Source organism: Coffea arabica, chromosome 6c, assembly GCF_036785885.1.
Source record: "Coffea arabica cultivar ET-39 chromosome 6c, Coffea Arabica ET-39 HiFi, whole genome shotgun sequence".
NCBI lineage: Eukaryota > Viridiplantae > Streptophyta > Magnoliopsida > Gentianales > Rubiaceae > Coffea > Coffea arabica.
This window is the reverse complement of record NC_092320.1, coordinates 1,338,233-1,348,268: the sequence shown is the minus strand read 5'-3', so window position 1 is coordinate 1,348,268 and position 10,036 is coordinate 1,338,233. Positions and strand designations below refer to the sequence as shown.

The 10,036-nt window shown below is 36.4% G+C and overlaps 1 long non-coding RNA gene across 1 annotated transcript; it reads right to left on the bottom strand.

Annotated features, from left to right (window-relative positions):
- Positions 1-4,018: 4,018 nt before the first annotated feature.
- On the bottom strand, positions 4,019-4,745 carry LOC113691415 (uncharacterized). Its single transcript, XR_003448699.2, has 2 exons — positions 4,419-4,745; positions 4,019-4,201 (listed from the first exon to the last, which is right to left on the bottom strand). It is a non-coding gene; the product is annotated as an uncharacterized lncRNA (long non-coding RNA).
- Positions 4,746-10,036: the final 5,291 nt, after the last annotated feature.

Here is a 10,036-nt window from a genome sequence, read left to right as displayed (position 1 = left end):
TTAATATCAGCAGACAGAAATTTTCCTTCCAGAGAGGGAAGGATCGTCGTCCTTGTCCAGACAAATATATACACGGTCTACGCGTGTAACAGCGACCTTTAAACGATCAATTGACCCGTACTCGGGTCCATTCCATTCCCGAAGACAAACAAGATATCCTTATGCTATGTAAGAAAAGAAAGAATGAGGGGCTGCTTGGTCAGAGGGTTTGGGAATCACAAAAAGGAATGAATCCCTTATTTGTTGCTTGGATTAAGTGTATTGGAATATAAATTTTGGAATCATTCCTAAAAAATTGGACTTCTCCCATTCCTGACCAAGTTGGGAGGTTTTGTGAAATCCCACGTTTGATTCCAAATCTATTTTTTTTTATTTCATCTCTCTTCTATTTTCATCACATTCTCCTATTTGCTTCCTTCTCCATATCAAACCGGCCTTTCCCTTTCCTCTCCAATCTTCTAATTTCTCTCCTACCGGTGTAGCAGGCCTCTTTTTTTCCAATCTTCCACAGTTGACGACGGCTCTGTGCTGCAAATGTGATAGTAATTTTTGTTGGCCAAAGAATCTCATCTTGATTGGTTGCTGACGGCCTGTGCTCTATGCTGCAAATCTGAGTCTTTTTTGGGGGTTGTATGGCTGCAATGAAGGAGTTAAAGTGGTGGAGTATGGCTGCAATCTGACGACGGCTCTCATCTTTTTTGGGGGTTGTATGGCTGCAAATCTGAGTCTTTCTTTCTTTTTTAAAGTTGTTTAGAAACTAGATCTAATGATCTTCAAGTTACAAGTGAGGTTTACGTAAACAGATTTTGTGATCTTGAAGTCCAAGAAAAATACCGGTTGATCCATTAATGGTCACTATGAAGTTCTGCAATTCAGTTAAGAAGGATGTTCAGCAATTGGATTAAGAACAAAAAGGAGAGAACAAAAATAAATTTAAAAATGATAAAATATTCAAATTTTAATGTAATATCCATTCCTGACAAATATCTACCAAGCGCCTGTTATTGTATTGATACCTTGACCACAACCCAATCAAAACCCATACTAATTTTTTGTAAATGATTCCAATTACAATTCCGATTCCTAAACATGAACCAAGCGGCCCCTGAGTTGTGGCCAAAGAGAGTTTTTGAATTTCAATCCCATGAATAGGGGCATTTTCGAAATATGAAATGATGTGGAGTTTATTTTTAACTTTGGGTACAAATGATGATAGCATGTATTTTGGTATATTTGCAAAATTTCCTTCATGTTTATACATTTAAAGCGTTTATTTATGGAGATATTTGAATATTTTATGAATGTGAAATTATTTTATGATAGTTTTTGTATTGGGTACAAATCATACAAGTTTATGTATTGGTGTAATTATTTAAATGGTGTTCCAGACATATTTACTTGAAGTGTGGTATTTATTGTGCAATTGAAATGAAGACACGTTCCTGTAATCTTACTTTCAAGGATGGAGGGTTTGGAGATGAGAGAGTTGTTTAAGTATAGAGGAACGGTTTTAGGCTAAACATAGCATCAAGCCGTTTGAGAATATTCAATTGCCTTAAACATATTCAATTGTTTTTGCCATTCATATCTCAATTAAATTGAAGAAAACGCGGGTATGTTAATGAATTAATACCTCAGCATCGATTATGGTTGTTCGAATGCCTTCTCCTTCACATTCTTCAGTTTTTTTTTTCCTTTTGACTTTCAGGATTGGGCTATTTTTACTACCTTTATACTCCGCATCCCAAAATAATTTTCGGGTGAAACTATTCTTGGTGGTTCAACTTAAGGTGAGTTTTGTTCCTTAATTTTATTGTTTATGTGGGTGGGTTTGATGTAGTGTAGCATTCGATGACTGCTTCCATTGCAAAATTTGAAACTACGGTTATGTAATTTAAGTATAATATTATGAATTCTTTTCATGAATTTGGTAGGTCTGTGTAATTTGAATAGTGTGATTATGATGTAATAGGTTTGAAATAATTGCAAGAAAAAGTTTTTCGAGGATACCTGGAATAAAGTAAGCCAAAAAAGCACCTTAATTAGTTCAGTTATGGTGTGTTTTCTGTTGCATATAATAAGTGATTCATATATGGAATTCATTTTGACAGTGAAGCATTGTGAATTAGTAGGTTACATGGTATACTGATAGCCACTGATGAATTAATAGAATAAACATTTCCAAGCCATTCATATTGGTAATGTTTTACATATACCTTCTAATTAAGCAGAAGTAATAGAAATAATTAAATTTTTCTAGGCAATGACGAAATTGTAGAAATTCCTTCAAGCAAACAACTTCAATAAGTGCTTTCTTATATTATAGAACAATGAATGCTTTCTTATACAGATAAATAAAACTAAAATTACTGCAAAAAACTAAAAAGATGAACAAAAAAAATAAAAAAGATGTGAAATGAAATCTCACACCATACAAGAATGAGTGTGGCTATGAATTTTAACCTCAAAAATAGACATATAGTTAATGAAATTACTTGTAATCCATGAAATGTAAATTGAATAATAATCTGAAGAAAGGAAAACTTAAATGACTTTTTTTACATGTACTATAATCCTTATTGATCAACAGGTTGATTAATATTTAACCCCAAGAACAGATATATAACTAATGAAATTACTTGTAATCTATGAAATGCAAATTGAATAATAATCTAAAGAAAGGGAGATTTAATTGACCTTTATAGAAAATCTATTATTGAAACATATGTTATGAAATATTATCGTTTAGTATGATATCTCACTCTTATCTTCGTTCACTTACTCTCTTACTAGTTTAAATACTTTCGAAATTTCATAAAATAACAACACAATCACCAACAAATAACTATGTTAAAATTCTTTTTAATCATAGACACCAAACACCCGCACATCCTCCCTAATACTAATGATATACTAACATGAAATACAACAGAATGAAACTGAAATAGTGAACGCTGGCCAAGGAGCTTTGAGTAAATGGCCAAAATAACGCAACGGATCTCCTGTCCCACATCCTGTGCCACTCTCTGTCCCACTTTTTATTATATTGTTATTTCTCATTCATAAATATCATGTTTTAATTCTTTTTTGCTTCTTTAAGATCCAATAACTATTAATTCAGTAATACACAAAATTTAACATACTTAAAAAATTAAAATAAAAAGTGGGACAGAGAGTGGCACAGGATGTGGGACAGAAGATCCGTTGCGCCAAAATAGTTACTAAACTATTTAAAATAGTATAGTTTGGTCATTCAACATTTTTCGTGGCCCAAAGTGACCTGGATTATTCAAACTCTCTGATGGCTTCATCTTTATCCTTGCCTTCATTTTATTATTTGCCTGAGATCCTTTCTATCTATCATGTTCACCTTCTCTGCTGACCTTAATAAGTAATAGCAATCAAGCGCATTTTTCCATTTCATAATCTAGACACATAATTGAATATTGCTCGTCGGTTATTTCATCCCGTCAATCGTGTCATTATAGTTTAGCTTTATTTATACTACCTTTTGGAGTGCAAAATCTTTCAAGATATTTTAAGACCTAATTAATGGTACTCATTGTAACAGAGTAGACATCTACCAATAACACAATTTTCCTGGTGAAAATTAGGAACATTAGAAGCCGAGCAACAGGGCCTCTGGATTTCTTTCGTTTTTTTCCTTTCAACAAGAACCTCTCAAATGCTTGGAGTGATCCACTTGTCTACTTTATTGTCATGGTATCATATCTTGTAGTAGCAAAAAAACAAAGAGCTAGTTGCTGCACAGTCCAAGAACCATCTAGCAAACTTTTGATAGAGATGAAGCCATTAGAGTTTGACTAATCCAGGTCACTTTTAACGGAAGCGTGGTCTTCCATGCACTCCACAGAAATGTACTGGACGACTTTAAGTAAGTGCTTGTCAGACAGAAAGTTATATGGAAGATGGTTTCAATAGCAGCAGGAGAAGACCGTCAGGTAAAAAAGAGCTAGAGTAGTGGCTTGAAGTTTCTGTTGAGGTAGTAAGTTGGAGATGAGAGTGAAAAACATCTAGAGTTACTGCACCAATCTCACTTCCCACTCGAATGACTAGTGCTGACCAATAGAACAAGATTAAGTGGAAAAAGACCATTTACCAGAGGAGTCAAGCTATCAAACTCCTCGACAACATCAGCGAACTTTGCACCATCTTCCTCGTCAACTGCAGTAGCCAAATCCTGACATGCCGCAGAAAAAAAATATGGGCATTTTCTTCAAACCATGAAGTTACACGCCAAACCCCTCTATGATGATGTATCAACTCAGGAAACAATGATATAGTAGACTAAAAAAGAATTGCAGTGACAAGAATCCGTGCAAGCATAATGAGGATTGCATGTTAAGAACCCAAAGGTTAATGGCACATATTGTTCTTTCGCAGTGATAAATACTTACAGCTAAAAATCTGTACTCCCTTGTTCTGGGAAAAGTGGGATCTAGGTCCTGTAAAAGCAAATGAATGCCAAGCAACCTTCAAACGATACAACACCAATAGACCTGATATTTCTCCAGTGTATCAGTTATTGCAACAGCATCCCCTCTGCAAAGTCGGCGAAGTCCAGCACTAAGGATGATATTCTTGACCGAGTGGCGAGCCATTTCTTCGTGAAGCTCAATTGCTTTCAGATAACTATAACTGAACAAGATTTTGTTTGGTTCCGAGGTGTATTCTATTTCTAGTGTCCGGTACAATCAATTTTTAAATGTCATAATCAAGCTTTCCTTAATATTTTACGAGGGATGGGATTTGTAGGGGAAAAAAAAAAAATTGGGAATGAAGTTTTTACTTTTTAGGGAGAAAGGAGTTTGTAATTCTACGCGCCAAAGGAAAACGTATTCTACTTGAAGCCCCTTGGCAATAATTGCCTCCAAGGGGGTTGGGCCGGATTCACAAGTCATCTAAGAACCGGAGTTCGTAGCGATCTCGACTAATTTCTTATCAAGAGTCGTGGCCCAACGTTAGATTCAAAAGGGCCGCTACAACGTCGTCGTTACTATGTACTTGCGCAGTTCACTATATACATATATGTACAGATCTGCCCATGAACAAACGGGTGTTGCTGTGTAATGGGAAGTAGCAGCAGAGTAGGGAGGAATTAGTGCCTTCCTCGCATATGGCAACCGTCAAGGTTAATGCGAGAGAGACATGTGCTTAATTACTTTCTTTTTGCGTTCAGTCGGGCGGCCGACGAAGTTGAATTGTTGTTGATGGCGTGGTCCATAGGTTCCAACAAATTGCAGCGTCTCTGTCGAGTCGTACAAGTGACAAGCCTCATACTTCGGGTATCAATCATCTTTGGGCTCAATGGCACTCATTTAATTGGTGAAATGTCAATTTAAAAAATCTGAGTCTATGCCCCCAGAATCCCAAATGGACGCTGCTGGTACCGTCAGTTCAGATATACAACCAGCATGATAAAGCTGCATTTTCGTTTCTTTTTTTTTTTTTTCTTCTTTAATGTTTGAGCTGCGCTATTTTTTCAGTGTCAGTAAGATTTTGCACCGGACTTTATTCTTCAGGAGAGACACTTGTCTTAGGATTGATCCTTAGACTCACAAGTCAAACAACAAAAGCTTATAACCTTACCAAGGTGCTCCTCCGAAAACTCGTTCTCTGAGTCTAAACAACTCGGGACCAATCTCGTATTTGACCGTTGACACCAAATTGTGTATATAATCCATATAACAGCGATGAAATTCCCGAAATGTATAGTAGAAGATTCAAAAGTAGCTTACGTGGACTTTCAAAAAACCCTCTAAACTCTCCACAAAATTACTCGAACAAAAGGTCTATTTCCAACCCACGAAACTTGGTAAAAAGAAACAACCAACGCAAAACACAATTATCTAATCTAACAAACTATCCGATTATCAAGTTAAAACTACAAAAAATTTGAGACGATTAAAGGGAGAATTGCATAAGCCGTCCCTCCCTCGTATATCACGTAAGTTAAGGTTCAGAATGAAAACGTGCAGTTTTAAAATTGAAACGAATGGTTTTAGTTCCTATCATATCATTTTTTGAGTTGAATAAGTGGAGAATTGCATAAACCGTCCGTGGTATATGACGTAAGTTAAAATTTTAGTCTCTTAGAATGAAAACGAGCGATTTTAGAGTTGAAACGGATGATTTTAGTGCTTAATATCATTTTTGGTCCTCCGATACTTTTATTACCCCAGTTTTAATCGGAAATATGCCAAGAACCCACCAGGCGCTCCAAATTTAGATGATAATTTTAGAAAATCCAATATTAAATTGACTCAAACGTAAATGACCTATTTCCCACGTGTTACTACTACTACAACTACTCTATGTACGTATGTGTGCGTGTCACTAGTTTATTGGACATAAGCAAAGTAAAAATTGTCCTATAAAAGCTTGCATTTATAAAGAGCCTAACTTAAGTATCAACATCCCGTTCCTCAAACGAGGAAACAATCAAATATGAATACCGTTTTAAATATTTGATCTAAAATTGTTTTCTTCCCTTACAAATTTTTACTATTTTGTCATTCTTAACTTAGATTAAAAAAATTATAGGAAAAAATAACAAATTAGCTGATAAAAATGTATTCCATAAGGAATGGGATTGCAGAGCTAGAAAGTTTGGGGATTTAGAAGCTTCTGAAAAGTCATGAAGAAATTAGGGAGGGCGATTGAGTTTGATGTTGAATTGAAAGCAGGGCTGCAAACGAATCGAATAACTCGCGATTGATTATTCTCCGAGAAGATCACATAGAAAATGCCTACATGTCGTGTAATTCCCGCCGCGTGGGGGGGGGGGGGGGTGGTGTGATGATCAGTTTTAATCAATGCGTTACTCCCTGTTGACGGATCCAAGGTAGGTTTGGTGAAACAAACAAAAGAAAGAGATAGAAGAGACAATTTCTGATGCTTTAAAAAGTTGGATTGGATTAGACCAAATAGGCAATCGTAGTGGGGACTTTTCAAAGGAAAAAGTAAAATAGACGCTCTTTGTCTGAGCTCCAAAAGGACGGTTAATCCATAGATAAACCGAATCAATGCAAGATTGTAATAAAATAAGAGAGAGCGCAAGAGCAATAATAATAATAATAATACTCAGCTACTGTATATGCTCTATCTAAAAGGTTGATGACCAAAACCTTGCGCCACGTTGACGATGGCAGGTGGCCTTTTTCTTTTTTCTTTTTTTTTTTTTAAGAAAAATTATTTAACGTACGTATGTATGCATTTGGTTGCCCAATAAGGGGGAAAGGTGTCTCCCACCCACTGTATGTCTTGAGTGCGGGTACCATACTGCCGTCAGCCCTAAAACTCCTCCAGGAAAGCAGGGCTGGATGGCCCTTTTCAGCTGTAACATACTTCCAAGAGTCATGAGGAAAACATGGGTCGTGTGCTCCTAATTAGGTTCCAAGACTGGCTAGCTCTAGCTTTTGCCAGTTAAGCTTTGATTTAATTACGTGCACCCTAAATTACCAGTTGTGAAGAAGATGAAGAAAGGTTGGTGGCCAAAAGTGAGACGCATCATACTGAAAGGACTCTCCAATTATCGCACGCAAATGGTAATCATCACTGTCACACATTAAAGTACTAATGTGGCCATCCCACCACATCGATTCTTGGGGGATTTGGGGTTGGATTTATAAATCCCTGAGAGGACCTCAAAAATTATCGATTTTTGAGGTTTTTTTTAAAATTAAATTTATATTTCTAGCTTTCGTAAAAAAAAAAAAAAAGGGATAATCATCAGTGTCACAACCAACGAGTCCAACGTAAACATATATATATATACACACACATTAGTACTTTAATTATATATATATATATATATATATGGCAGTAGTGTGTGCAGTCAAGAAAAGCATGGTTTATAGTAATTAAACACGGGGATGTGACACTTGAAGGCCCACATTCTACTTACATCACATCACTTAACAGAACCCCACTGCTCTGCCTATTATTTTGCCACCGGGAAACGAAGTACTCCCAATACTAAATGTGCCTCTGCCTTTGAAGTGGTATGTCCATTATATTAGTAAAGTAATTAGATGTGTTATGGCATTAGCTGCTGGTATAATGCTTCATGTCTCCCCCCTTTTTCACCCTGGTTACGATGGATTTTTTTAAAGGGAGTACCAACTCACTGAGCACTAACTAAGCCCACCTTTTTTCTTTCTTTCTCGTTCTTAAATCTTCCGTTAAAAGATAATTTCTTTTAGATCTTGTGATGTCAGGTATAGTTAGGAAAATGATGTGTCTGAATTCATTTGATTATTTATATTAGTATTGAGAAATTCTGGGGTGCGCCTACTGCATTTGGGGTATTTACACTTGGATCCTACTCAAATCTCTTCCAGTGGAACCCAGTCCCAATCACAACCCAAAAAAAAAAAAAAAAAAGAAAGATCAGGTACCTACTCTTGCTTTTAAATTGATTAATCCTTAAGCAGAAAAAGAATTAAATTTACTCTTTGGACATCAAGTATGGTCCATCTGTGGGAGAACCTTGTCGTTCGTTACCTACTACTGCAAGTGTAATTGTTTTTTGGGGGCAAACCAAACTTGATGTGTAGTTGATTCTGCGTATGAGTCGAGTTCAAGCTATTGGTGTTCATTTCAGCCATACGTACATTCAGTAAGGTTGCAGATATATAAGCTTTCAGATATTATTACAAGTTAGGACATGCTTCCGGGGTCATAGATCATTTATAGAGATTCTTACAAATGTTTCATCAACACATGCAACCTTTACATTAACAGCGATATTTATTTGAATGCATAACTATTTGTGAAGAAGTAACTCGTCCTTATCAATTAAATTAATTTGTGTTGACATATATATATATATATATGTGTGTGTGTGGGCGCGCGCTATTAATTTTGAATTCCAAGAGCTTATTAAGTATATACACTGTTAGAGAAGGGTAGGTGTGGGGGAGTCTAGTAATCAACATGAAAAGGTATTCTCGATTTGTATCCACCATTTGCGTCTGCCTTTTCTTCTGCTGCCTGGACCAGTATTGTTGCAGATTAGATAATAGTTCGCAATTCTCCTCCCATAGGCTGTCTAAGATTTTGCCAATCTTTTTGCGGAGAATGTGGATGTCGACTCACACAATAAGCTCTCTCTCCCTCTCTCTCTACAATCAGGTAATTAAACCAACATATGCACCTCCCAATTAATTACAACACAAGCACGTCATATAAGAGGCTATTAGGAATTTCACTGATATTTTGGAGGCATTTTGTTTAGTGTTGAGATGACCTAATGTTGAACTGGTACATACATTCACCTAACTCCTGTGTCTTCGTACTTGATATCTCGTGATTCAGCTACCTAGAAATCCTTTCAGAAGTTATACGGCGAAAAAATATTGATTGTAACGAAGAAAGACAAACCAAAAGAAGAAGAAGAAGAAAAGTGATAAGAAAATCACACTACCTATAGAATGGTAGGAATTGATAGACTTGATGTTGCCAAGAGAAAAAGAAAGAACGTGGCTGGAATTTGGAAGGGATCAAGTTCTTTTTCGATGGGATTGTAAAACAATTAATGGAAAACAGTAAAACCCATCTGGGAAATAATTGATTCGGCCTTCGCGAATGGCCCCAACAAATAAAACCAATTTGAAAGAAGGTTCGGATGTACATATGAACATGCTCCATTGAGCCCCATGACGTTTCCATCATATGATCTTTTACAATTAGTTGTCTGGGTGAGGTACCTCAAACCTGACACTTGAGATATTATTCTCAATTCCTATTGAAAATTACAAACCCTCCAAATTAAAGAATCCAAAAGGAAAGAAGAAAAGAGAATGTGTTACTTCTAAACCATACGTGCTCGGTTGGGCATGCTTCATCTCAGTCACCATAAACAGTCATTACAGCTTTTATCCGTGCAAAAGGTGGGGAGGGAGGGGTTCAAGGGAACACTTCTGGTCATGTAATAACAAACGAAAGAAAGAAAACTCTAGGGTTGGATATCATACAGCAGCTTCAAGCCCTTGGGTGGGTGGCCTGTGCAAAG